Here is a 13309-nt window from a genome sequence, read left to right on the forward strand (position 1 = left end):
CAGGTGTCAGCTCCGTCGGACTGTCGGCCTTCTATATCCCCACGGTGAGTTACAGAAGCCCACCTCTTTTTCACCCACCACTGCATACCTCACCCCCTCGCTTTTGTGTTTCCATCTGCCTTATTGGGTTTAATCACTACGCCACCCTGGAAAAGAGGGAACATCCCCACCACTACTCCACTCCATCCGCTTCACCGCAATCCGATGAGTACAAGCGAATGCTCACCCAGCCTTAGGTGAGTACATCACCAACGCTTACACCCTGCTCTACCACATTTATTGCGGCAGGTAGTGGCGCTTCCGTCTCCAATTTTTTCTTTCCCTAGTGGGCTGGGGGATGCCTCACCGAGCACAGAAGGCATGGCACATCACTGGTATGTAGATACCATCCTTTAGAATCTCAGTATGTGCATAGGTGCTGTTTTTCCATGTGATGGCAATGCGAGGGAGATAGGGTAGTTAAAGGTACTATTTGATACCTTTAAAAGTCATTTATTTTAAATAAAGTAAGGAATGGTTAAAATGCCTGTCAGGTTTTTTTTTCTATCTGTGTACCATTTGGGAGACTTTCCTTCCATTCCTTTCCTGCATATACAACAGAAAGTGAAAGGAAAGTTCTCCAAATTGAGATAAATCCCTTTTTAGACAACTCAACATTTTGGACTTTCCCTCACTTCCAGTAACAATGGCCACCAGGAGAACAGAAAGAGTGAATTTCAGTAGCAGATACACATAAACCAATAAAAACCCTATGGGGAAGAAGGAAAAGGCCAGACACATTATGTATAATCCAGAAGATAATTTAGGCTAAACTGGATTCTTAAGAAGATTCTTTTTGTTTTTCATTACAAAAATTACTCTGTGGGGTCTTCCCATATATATTAGTCCAGTATATATATTTTTTCTTCATTATGTGTCAATCCCTGATGAAGGGGGACCTTTTAAACCCCCAGAGCACGTCAGCTTTAACTGAATGTGGCTTTATATAAAAAGAGCCTTTGAACTTTTCAGAGCTTGTCTGGCACTTTCCTTCTATTACAACAGTCTGTCCGAGACACATGCTGTCCTGCAGCCTATACTTCCTGGAGCTCTGCTTAAAGAGGAAACCTTCTCCCATACCAGACATGAGATCTAACGGTAATGGTTGCAATGATGCAGCACCCCATGTTTTCCTACTGTACGTAGCAATGAAGCCTGATAGGGGTTCTACCTCTCACCATTCTGTCCAAACCTAAAAGAGAATTTTCTTAATTTTGCAGGTTTCGTTATACTGTAAGGTTGATTTACTAAAGGCAAATAGGCAGTTCCCTTTGCAAGGGAATTTGCACTTTCCAAGGGAAGTTCCCCTTAGCTTGGTGAATATGGTGAAATTTCACTTTGCAAAGAATGCCCAATCATGGCCAAAGAAAATAAAAAGACACTATGTTTGCTTGCACATGATTGGATGATGAATCATAGCAAAGCTTTGTCTCATTCACTAAACTAAGGGGAAACCTCCCAAGCAAAGTGCAAATCCCCTATAAAAGTGAACAGCCTACTTACCTTTAATAAAGCAACCCCTATAGGTTTACTTTGTGAGACTATAGGTTTACTTTAAGAAAATATTAACTTCCCAATATTGAGTGATGTATAATGCTGGACAGAGAGCCATAAACACATATAAAACAGCACCTTAAATGCATATAAACATATGGAAAGAATAACCTATGAATGTATATGCATAGACAAAAATCGCAATAACACACACATTTTGGACCAACATAACACAAACTGTTCTTAGTAAACTACTTTAAGTTGCTCCAATGCTGGATCTAGGCTAATGAGGTAGTCATGCAAATGTTCAATTTTCTTGAGTGTGAAGAGCTGGGAACTATCCATTAAATAAAGACAAGGACATATATTACAAGTCATATTATGTATAATTTGTAATGGAAATAGTAGCACATGATTTCATACTGCTATCCAATGTAGAGTTTCTTCTCAGAACAGAACTAAAAGATAATGGAAAATAAGTGAAAGCATGTGGCATGACATGTATCACATTAGACATAACAAGTGGAACTAAGATGTTTCTTTATATAAATAAACTATTTCATAATGGTTATCATTTGATGCATGCAGAGTCCATTCCCTAGCAGTTATGTGGTGTGACCAAAATATGACCTTAAAGTGAAACTAAACTCAGGAGTTACATTTTAAAAATGCATTTAAATGCATACCTTAAATATTAACAAAAATGTATCTCTCAGTTGTAGATCCTCAAATCATCTCTGTTGATGCTGACACTGTCCTTCCTTCTGGAGGGGGGTTACTTTTGTTCCTCATGGTTCCTGTGTGTGTTGTAAAGTAGCTATGACTCCAAGCTCACTCCTGTGATTGACTGAAAGGAGAACTATGAGATGAGTGATTTCCACTCACCTCATAGTTCTAGCCGACCTGTGACAATGAGACTGTCACAGGTCGGATGTCTCATTATGCCGCGAGCTGTAGCTCGCGGTATACTGAGCTTAGGGTAACGGGAGGACGCTAGTTTGTGTCCTCCCGTTACCCTAAGGAGAACTATGGGGAAAAACACTGACCTCATAGTTCTCCTTTAAATTTCATGTTTAGTTCACTAAGTTACTTTACAACCAACACAGGGACCATGAGGAAGAAAAGCAGCCACCCCCCAGAAGGAAAGACAGTGTCAACACAAATTCAGAGTTGATTTGAGGCTCTACAGCTGAGTGATGCACAGATGAGCTACCTTATTGTTAATGGTTAAGGTACTTGAATTTATTTTTAAGCCTGCACTCACATTTTTGAATAATTCTTTCCAGCTTTCACACAGTGATCATTATTAGCATGTTCTACTTTTTTAGCTTCTATACAAAATGTGTTAGAAGTTTAATAGTAAATATAATAATTATGGGTCAATGTTTTTTATTAAGTTGAATACACTTCATACTGTTAAATTATATCTATTTTTGAAATCTGAAGTGTGAAAATAGATTGCACTGCGCTACAACAAATCGGTGTGTACATCAAAATATTAAATCATTAGCTATATCAATTAATACATTAGCTCATATATAAATAAATAGCAACACAAATTATATTAAATAATCAGCTTAAAAATCCCCAAATTGATAAAAAAATTAATTTATTGTGAATACTTTTCTTAAGCCCTGCATTTAAAATGAATATGTGCAAAGCTTTCAAAAGACGTTCATAAGTAAATGTCAGCTCCAGTCTGGCAGTGTTAAATAAATGCTCTAAGTTACAGGAAGCACCACTGTGAAAATCTACTTAGCACTCCCAGACTTGAAAATCTGTATAGACTAGACCAGATTCCTGAACCATCTTGGATCCAGTGGGGTTGTCTCAGGATTTAAACAAAATTCCATTATATAGTGGGTTTAGGCCATGGCCTGGTTGTAACTAATCTATGCCAACACTGTTAGACGATGTGATCTCCTGCTGAAGTGTGCCTGAATACTTCTGGTGGTGAAGTCATCAGGAGGCATCAGTGAGGGACACAACATTTTGTTCAGGTAAGTAACTCACCAACAACCAATGACTGCCAATGCCAGGGCACTCTGTCTTCCACTGATGACAGACACAAAAGTATTCTTCCCTTCAATGACTACCAAGGTGATTTTGTTTTCTTTCCGCTGAACCCATTTTTTTCCTCCCATTGACCATTGATACCAGGACATTTTTTCTCCCAGTCATCAACAACCATTTTTCTTCCCACTCACCACCAACACTGGGTGCTTCTGCGGGAGATGGTGGAGATTTTGCCCCTTGATGTGCTAATAGGTAATAGGTCCTCTCAAAGGTGGAAAGGGAGGAGCAAAGATGAGTGCGGGTCTTTTGCTGCTGACCAGTTTCATTCTGCTACTCCCATCAAGCTTTGTAGTTAACAATCATGTGTCTCTTCATGCATGTCCTAACCAAATGTGCATTTACCATGCCTGGTGCACTGCATGCATAGCCTGCAAACCACAACTTTGTTGCCGGCAGTAGATGTGTTAAAAAAGGCCCAGACTATTGAGGTATGAGGAGAGGCCATGGGGATAGCTGACTACTCTATGACAGTTTATGGGGCAATGCAATCTACAGAGTAGGAAGAGGAAGGTACATTTGCAACTGCTACACAAAATGTACTGCTCTGCACCTGGGAGGAAGAGGATTTGGAAGGCTTGGTTAGCCACTGCAAACCTCCTCCACCGAAAGAAAAGGCACACATGCCCTGCATCTCAAAGATGGGCCCTGGTTGCCTGTTTCAGCAACAAATTCCTTCTGCTGACCCCAAAAAACATAACAAGACCCTATCAGAATTATGTTTAAATAAAATATGCCTCCCTGACAAAAGGTAAAAGTGAAGGGGAGGTAAAGTGAGGAACTTTGCAGAATCAGAGGCCAAAGTCTCTTAAGTCACCAGAAAGGCAACACCTACTGTGCTACTTTTTCCCACACCTAATATCTTTTGTAGCAAAAGCTTATTATAGCAGGAGCTGCTGGAAAAGTTGGGCACTCCTACTTTCCACCTCTCTTGTAACTAGATCCAACAGTACACCGACACAATGATAGCAGATATAGACAGTCAGCTTTGCACATGTAAACATCTGTTTACAGACAGAGCCTCTGCATCTGTTTAAAGGTGCCCACTGCCAGCGATATTTGACATACCTCAGTGGTAGCAAAAAGGATTTTATAAACAAACTTTGTGACAGGTGCCCTTTAAGTGGTATAAACATAAATTAAATATTTAGATTGTAAGCCCTCACGGGCAGGGCCCTCCTTACCATCTTGTCTTAAATTGTATTGTGACTGTAATGTCTTCCTTATATTGTAAAGCGCTGTGCAAACTATTGGCGCTATATAAATCCTGTATAATAATAATAATAATAACTATAGATGCTCACTGCCTGCTTTAAACATCTGCATCACAATCTGGTACCATACCACTGTTTCAATTTTCTGCAGATAGTAACTCCACACGACAAATAATTACAGAAACAGGATCTAATTATATGTCTCAGTTTCATGTTATTCTTTATTCAGGTTTAAATATCTTAAAATTGCTTAATACATCTTTGACAGGTTGCAGTGGTAATAATGAAACCTTGCAAAAATGTCATGTTACCTTTAATATGGTAAACCATGCAAAAAAACTAATACTAATAATAATACTATAAAGTGTAAGTGTAAACTAACTAATAATACTAATGTGAAAACCACAATGGGGCTGATGGCTGGAAAGTGTGCTACAAGAAACATATCTTACTGTCTTAAAAAAAATGGTCCACCAACTGTCATTTCTGCAGTTCAGGGCTGAAAAGCAATATACAAACTTTGATCAATTACTATGACCAACAAGAATTGTTCCTGGTACACACTTTTCATTACTCTGCCCATGTCAGTTAAGTTCAGATTTTAGTAAAATGTACCCTCTTGAGGTCAAATTTACTATGCTATACCCCTAGCTGTAGATCTTTCTTTTCATGGCTGTCAGTCATTGTAGAAAGGAGAAGTCAGCAAGTACAGCATCAGCAGAGGCAGTATCCATATTTCTTTATTAGTGGATAAGTGGAGTTGAGAGTGTTCATTTCTCAGAAAAACTCCAATGCTCCATCAATCAAAAATTAAACCAATTAAACTGTGTGTGTCCTTGTAACAGTGTTTACATACAAGTCAGTAAAATATTTAGCTGACTTATGATGAAATAACACACTCTAATGTTGATGTTTTGATTTAAAGCTGTCCAGTGTCTCTGCTGTTCACAATGTGGCCAAGTAATTTATTTTAATTGATTTGTATGTCAGTACAATATTTAGCTGTATTTGTTATGCAAAATAAATACACTCTAAAGTTTGTTTGTTTTTTTTAATTTAAAGCTGACTGTTGTCCCTCTTCCAAATGCAGCCTACTACCAAAAGTACTTAAATACTGAAATATATCTTCTATTTTCTCTTTTTTATGTTTAATATATATGCTTAAAGGGTAACTGCACTTAAAAAAACTACAAATGAAAAAATCTTAAAAAAATAATAAAGCATATATAATTGTTGCACAAGCCATTTTGTAATTTAATGTTATTAAAATGTATATTTCAATTTAAAACTGTAGCTGCTGCAATGTTCTAAATCTGTCAAAAAAATTAAATGCAATATGGCTACATGGATAAATTCTGTACACAGTTGGTTTACAGAACTCCCCCAGAAATGTCACTTCCTGCTTCTGTGATTAGCTGACTGATTTTCCCAGAAATCTGCAAGAAGGATACAAGTTACATTTTTGGCATTCCTTGCAATAGGAATTTCATTTTTGTCAAGATACTCCCTCCTGACCATCCATGTCCACAGTCAGCCTGACCTTTGGACTAATCCTGATGGCTCACCCTGATCACTTGTGGTCCATGGTGCTTGAGCTGGGTGAACCCGGGGTTCGTGTCCTGTGATCAGCATGCAGGTTTCTCTTATACTCCCAGCACGAGCACAGGTCCCCCAAAAAATTGCCTGAAGCCACCGCTGTCTATCATGAACCTCCTTACACTGGTAAGCCTCCCATCACTCATTAGGATATTCCTTACTGTGTAACTAGAGGTTCCACATTGACAATATTGGCTTTCTTTTTTTTTTTATAAATTTTTTATTTAACAAGGACTTTTCACAATTTTCTTGTACACATACAATTCCTCAAAAGGGTCAAAATACGATCAACATACATGGTATCAGTTGCATGTATCCAGCTTAAGTTGCAGACAAAGGTACAAAACCAAACAAAACCATATAACCAAAACTTATGACAAAGAGGGGAGGGGGTGTCAATTGACATGGCCCATATCCAGATGTCTTCGAAGGCTCATTGATGCGAGACCTTTCCGGTGGCCTCAGTATCAAGTTCGGGCCAGGGACGGGACTGGGATTGTGTGCTGGGTTCAAGGATCCCCTCTACCTATCGGGGTGTTCAGTATAGTTATGGCTGACTGTAAAGGGGTGTTCCAGGAGGCGGGGAGGGGGGGAAGGTTAGAAAGGAATGGGGTAGGGAATGAGGTTGGTGGGACTAAGAGAGGGGGGGATGGGAGAGGGATTAGGTCTGGCAGCTAGAACGTGGTGTCTGTTTGGTGGGTCATTGTACGGGGCCTTGACGCAGAGCCTCATATTCCGGGGAGAGGATAAACTCAATCCAATAAAACCATGTCTTCCTGAATTTGTCAGGGGTATTGCGGAGGGAACTGGTAAGGTCTTCCATTAGGTAAATGTCGTGGATCCTGTCAAGCCATTGGGACACAGTGGGGGGTTCAGGGTTTTTCCACCGGGCTGGGACACACGCCCGGGCCGTGTTTACCAGGTGTCGGACTATAGAGCTTTTGTAGGATTTGGTCGAGTAGTCATTATGGTGCAGAAGGAAGAAGGCCGGGTCTCGAGGGACTGAGTGGTCAGTGAACTTTTGGGTGGTAGCGTGGACCTGATCCCAGAATGCACTGAGTGTAGGGCATGACCAGAAAATGTGGAGGATATCAGCTGATGTGGCGCCACAACGCCAGCATATGTCCGGAGTCTGGGGATACATTGAATGTAGAGTTTGTGGTGTCCTGTACCATCTGGTAACGAGTTTGTATCCAGACTCTTGGTATTTGTTGCTGATTGAGGATTTGTAGGATAAGGAAAACGATTTTGTGCATTCCCTTGGGGTGAACCTGACTCCGAGGTCCTCCTCCCAATTCGTAAGGAACCACTGTTCCTCCGGTGTGCAAGCGTTTAGCAGAAGCTTATAGCAGAAAGATAAGACGTGGCGAGCCAGGCCCACCCGAGTGCATTCGGTTTCAAAAGGTGTCAAAGGTCTGCAAAGTTGAGTCGGGGAGGGGAGAGATCTCAAGAAGTGAAGCAGTTGCATTGTACACCAGGGGTCCAGGGGTGGGGCGTCTGCACTGGCAGGTGAGGCAAACGAAGTAGGCCAAGAGGCACCGCTCAGGAAGTGGAACGCTCTTGATTTCCCATGGGCGCCCAGTCTACGGAACCCTTGGTCGTCCATGCCCGGAGGAAAGGCTGGGTTTCCCAGGACAGGGACCATCGGGGAGGGAGGGGGCGAGATGGAGTATTGTGAGAAGGCAGAACGAGCTACTGCCAATGTAGGCATTATGGTGGGGTGAGAGTGAATGGCTGGGGGTAGGGGAAATGAGCACCACGCCAGTCCCGACAACGGCGTCTTAGAGAGAGACTGCTCCAGACCGGTCCAAAGCTTCGAGGTGGGATGGCGACACCAATCCAGCACCCGGGTCAAGTGGGTGGCGATGTAATAAAGGTGTATGTCCGGAGAGAGGGGGGGATGGGAGAGGGGTTAGGTCTGGCCGATAGGCCCATCCCCCCGGAGTGTTTGTCCGGTAGGCCCATCCCCCCGGAGTGTTTTGGTAATCGGAGTATGTTGTATTTGAGTCGGGGGGGCTTACTCGCCCAGACAAATTTAGTGAAGAGAGATCTGAGCGTTCGGAAGAACGATGGTGGTATCTTTATCGGGAGAGCCTGGAGGGGATATAGGAGCCGAGGAAGAATGGTTTGCTTTAAGATATTACATCTGCCCATCCACGAAAAAGTGCCTGTGGTCCATTGCTTGAGGTCTAAGCTAATGTCAGTCAATAAGGGAGGAAAGTTGAGTGAGAAGGTCAGGGTTGGGTTTTTAGGAAGTTGGATGCCCAGGTATTTCAGGGACGTGGGGAACCACTTAAAGGGGAAATTGGTTAGTGCTCCGCAGGTGCGGGCCTGTAAGAGAAAGGTGCATGGCCATAGATTTATGTGCGTTGACTAGAAAGTTCGAAAGGCTGCCATAGCGCTCTATCTCTGCCAGGAGCACCGGGAGGGAAACGTCAGGGGAGGTGAGGAAAAACAAAAGATCGTCCGCAAAAGCTGCCACCTTATGCTGGACGGGACCAATCTGCACTCCCTGTATGCTCCCGTTGGCTCGTACGGTGCGGAGGAAGGGTTCTAGTGAGAGGACAAATAGAAGGGGCGAAAGTGGGCATCCCTGCCGCGTTCCATTGGTAATGGAAAAGGGGGGGGGGCACAACACACCATTTACCTGGACTCTGGCGGTTGGGCAAGAATATAGAGAGCGGATCCAGGTTTTCTAAAGGGACATCCGAAGTATGTATTCACAACTACTGAGCGGTAAGAACAGGAAATTAAAATGAAAGTCAACATTAACATTAACAACGACAACTTGGCGAGCCCCTGCGCCGAAGATAGTTTGGAGCACTAAAGAGTTGTCCAGGAGGGCCCGTGGCAGGTGACCACCCGAACAGGCCGCGTCTAGGCGTTGCGCTCGTGTCAGGTTCGGGGGGAGGGGGTTACCTGTTACAGCCCGCGGGGTGGTCCACTGCTCCTTCGAAGGCCATCCTGGAGAACTCCTGCGCGTCTGGGACCCTTCCACGCCGTCCACCGGTACTACCGTTCAAAAAGAGAATCGTAAACATTACGGTTATGGCAATCAAAATAGATAAACATCATCTTCACAAAGTTTATGCCGGCAGGCTTCATATACATCTATATGGTGTATACCGCCGTACTGAACCCTTACCCAACCAGAGGGATCTTGTACTTCAGACCCGGGCCTCCTGTCGGCTAAGGGTAAAGGATAAGTGAGAGAGTGGGGGCAAGGGAGGGCGGGTCTTCCACTCTGTCCAGGGGGGTGGTGACCTCTGAGCTGGGGGTCCCCCAGGGGACTGGGTATGGAGAACGGGGGTGTCCAGGTGCCTGGGCATGGCAGACCCGGGGTAGCCGGGCATGCATAGCAGGAGGAATGTAGGCAGTTCAGTGGCACAAGCCCCCTCGATGGCTGCGCAGGAGGGGAGGAAACAGCATCAGGGACTGACCATGCCGGGAGTGTTGGGGTTCATCGGCGTGTAGATCATGGGAGTGAGCACCTCACCAGAGTCTCGTGAGTAGAATGGGGGGGCATACTTGCGAGTTCTTCGTGTCTTGGTGTTGCCAGATATCAAAGTCTCCATTAGTGGCCGGTGGTACGGCGTCAACAGGCTCTCCAGTGTATTATCTACCTGGTCTCGGTTCGGCAGGGCAGGACTCTTCTAGGCTCTCTTAAAGTTAGGGTTCACTAGATGTGGGTGCAGGGCAGGATGCCCTGGGTCTGTTCCATGATGTGCTTCGTTGCCATCTGCGTTGGGGAAGAGGACGGTGCTCCGTGTCTAGGTCCAGGCCTAGCCAGTCGGGGATCTCTACAGACGTCACTCCCAGGAATGAAAAGAGATGATCAAGCTGGGCCGGATGGCGCAGGATGAAGGACCGGCCATTCCGGCGCACATTCAAGCTAAAGGGGTACCCTCATGTGTAGAGGCCTCCAGCCCGTCTGTTTTCGGCAAGAAGGGGTTGTAGTAGCCACCGCATGTGGAGCGTGCGGCGGGATAAGTCTGGTAGGATAGTTATGTCGGCCCCATCAAAGGGGACTGGGCCCTTCTGCCACGCTTTGCGCATCACGGTTTCCTTTACCTCGAAAAAATGGACGCGGCATAGTACATCCCTAGGCCGGGGATCGCCGTCTGTTCTGGGTCCTCCCACGCGATGGACCCGGTCAATCTCCAGGGCAGAATCTGGGGCCCTGTCCAATACGGTGTTGAGGATGGCTATCACTGTGGGGCGGAGGTCCGCCGCACCCGTGGCCTCCGGGAGCCCCCGGAGTTTCACGTTGTTCCTCCGGGACCTGTTTTCAAGGTTGTCTTGGACCAAGATGGCGATCGTAGGCCGGCCTGTCCGACTCTAGGCGATCCAGCCGGCGGGACAGGTGGGCCTGTTCATCCGATAGGGTGGATACTCTCGTCTCCAGATGGGAGACCGTCTTGTGTATGCCCGCTATGTCCCGTTTCAGCGCGGCTTCCATTTTAGTGACCAGGGCGGCCATATCCTGCCGCGTGGGCAGGGACAGGAGAATGGAGGAGATCTCGCTGGCGGAGAGGGAGGTCAACACCTCTGGTGCCTGGGGCCGCGTTGGGATAAGGCGGAGAACCGGGTCCTCAATGATGCTGGGTTCGGGTGGCGAGTTGGTCATCCACTGCAGAGTGGACACTCCTGGTTCCGGAGCGAGCCGTGAGGCTGGGGCGCCACGAGGGGGGCACGGAGGTGTAGGCCCCTGGGTCTTACCCTGCGTCTCGGGCGCCATGACCGGCCGAGGCGTGTTGCGGGTCGATGGCGCTTGGCTGGAAAGGTAGCGCTGCAACGATGTCAGGGAGCGCCGGCTGTTATTAGACCTGGATTTCCTCTTCTGAGACATCAAAAACTGAGTCGTAAGATGCCGTGATCTTCTGAATATTCCCCGGAGATAGCAGAGCTCAAGCAATGTGCTTCCTCACGCCGCCATTGCCAAGCCATGCCCCCAACAATATTGGCTTTCTGACAGTGAAGTTGTGGTTTTGAAGTGTTCTGGTACACTGGTGTTGACATGTCATTAAACTTTGTAGATAATTTGGTTTGGTACTGTGCAAAAAGGAGATTAAAAACTATGGTATTAAACAATTCTGCCACTGTCTGGCATTTGGTTAAGGCCTTTAGCTTTAGTTTTTTTGGCAGTGTAACTCTTCCAATAGCTTTCGGATCTGTTATGCCTGCTACTTTCACCAATCAATTCTATGCTAATACTGCTAGATAAAAAAAATCAGGAGTTGTATGTAAGCCAAGGAATAATGTAAAAGTAAACATGCAAATTATGTGATGCCAGAATATTTTGTCGCTGACCCTGTTCGTAAGGATTGTAGTATTTCATTAAACTGCACACAGCTTAAAGGCATCTCAAAAGCAAGTAATTTGAAGGATTGATGTTTTTCTCATGTTGCACTTAAACTTGTATAACTTGTATAACTTGCCACTTGTATAACTCTCCCCACTGAGTGATATTTCTTAAAATTGATTTTTGCATAGGTACATGTCCCTTGTGGCAGTGCCCTAAGGGCAAATCTCTTGCCTATTAGCCCTAAAAAAGGCTAGAACTGCTTTTCAAGATTGGCCCTACCCTTGACTTCAAATTTGGAATTTCTGGAGTTTGACAAATGCACACGAATCAAAACTAAGTGCATTCACTCATCAGTACAAATAACCCAATTGTAAAAGAAATAATTACTGCAACACAGAAATAACTGTGATAACTGTAATAACAATCATAATGGACACAAACTCTCCAAACAATATATACATATACATAATACCTATTGATTATAATCACCACCACATGGGTTGGATATTACCCAACATTTTGGATTTTCCAATGTACCATAATGTTCAAATAGAAAATGTTCAACCATAGGGTACCTCAAATAATCTTATAAATATGATCATATAAATGTTTATTTACTGTTCTGATGGTCTTATCCATGTAAACAGCTCTGAAGGTTCAAGTTAAAGTATATATGTGTTACAATCAATAGATCCATATCATCTCGAGAGTCTACCAGTAGACCATTTCAAAGAGTCAACTCACAATAGGTAATTACCAAATTCCCATTTACCACATTTAGAGACACTTTTTTCATTCCTTTGTCCTTGTTTGTACTTCACTAAATTACTAAGAACTAATGTATCAAATTAACTTGGCCCTCCTATAAATTATATTAAACTTCTTTGTTAGAAAATGTGTTATAGTCTCTATAGTATTATGTGTTTCTAACAAATAGTAATTTGTTAGAAAATACCAATGTCTTTAACAAATATTACATATTTTCTCTGATGCATTGTATACTTCTCCAACTTTATAGACTCAACCTTGTATAACAAATCCGCCTGTTTACTTTCCTTCACTCTTTTATAAGCCTCATTAAGCCATTTTTGGTTTTCCCCTCTTTTTGAAACATTTTTATCTAAGGGTTTTTGCCTCTTCCTTAAAGCCTACCAATATTGTGCAATTCCTGCGAGCTTGTAAATATTGGTCCACCTTTTTCCCAACGGTCTAGGATGACATGTAGTACATTTTTACTTCATGTAGGTTTCCTAAACAATTTTGTAATTAGAGAGTCATTATTACTTATAAAGAATTTTATTTAATCCACTGAGCTGGAGAAAAAGTGAAAAAATTGCATCGACAATGTACATGTACATGCCAATATCCTGGACAGGTAAACAGACAACGCATCATCTCCAAACATTCAAAACAAAGTTTGCGCTAGGAGTCGGATTTAAAACACCAGCCGCAAGAATGTGTGTTTAAGTGCTTTAAAGAGAAGTGAAACTATAAAGAATGCCATGAATGTGGTAAAGAACTTACAAATATTATAAATCTGGGCTGTGATTTTTGTCTGTTTTGGGAACTGTTTGGGGGGGGGGGGGGG

The sequence above is a fragment of the Nanorana parkeri genome, unplaced genomic scaffold (genome assembly GCF_000935625.1).
Source record: "Nanorana parkeri isolate BGI_ZX_2015 unplaced genomic scaffold, ASM93562v1 scaffold281, whole genome shotgun sequence".
NCBI classification, from domain to species: domain Eukaryota; kingdom Metazoa; phylum Chordata; class Amphibia; order Anura; family Dicroglossidae; genus Nanorana; species Nanorana parkeri.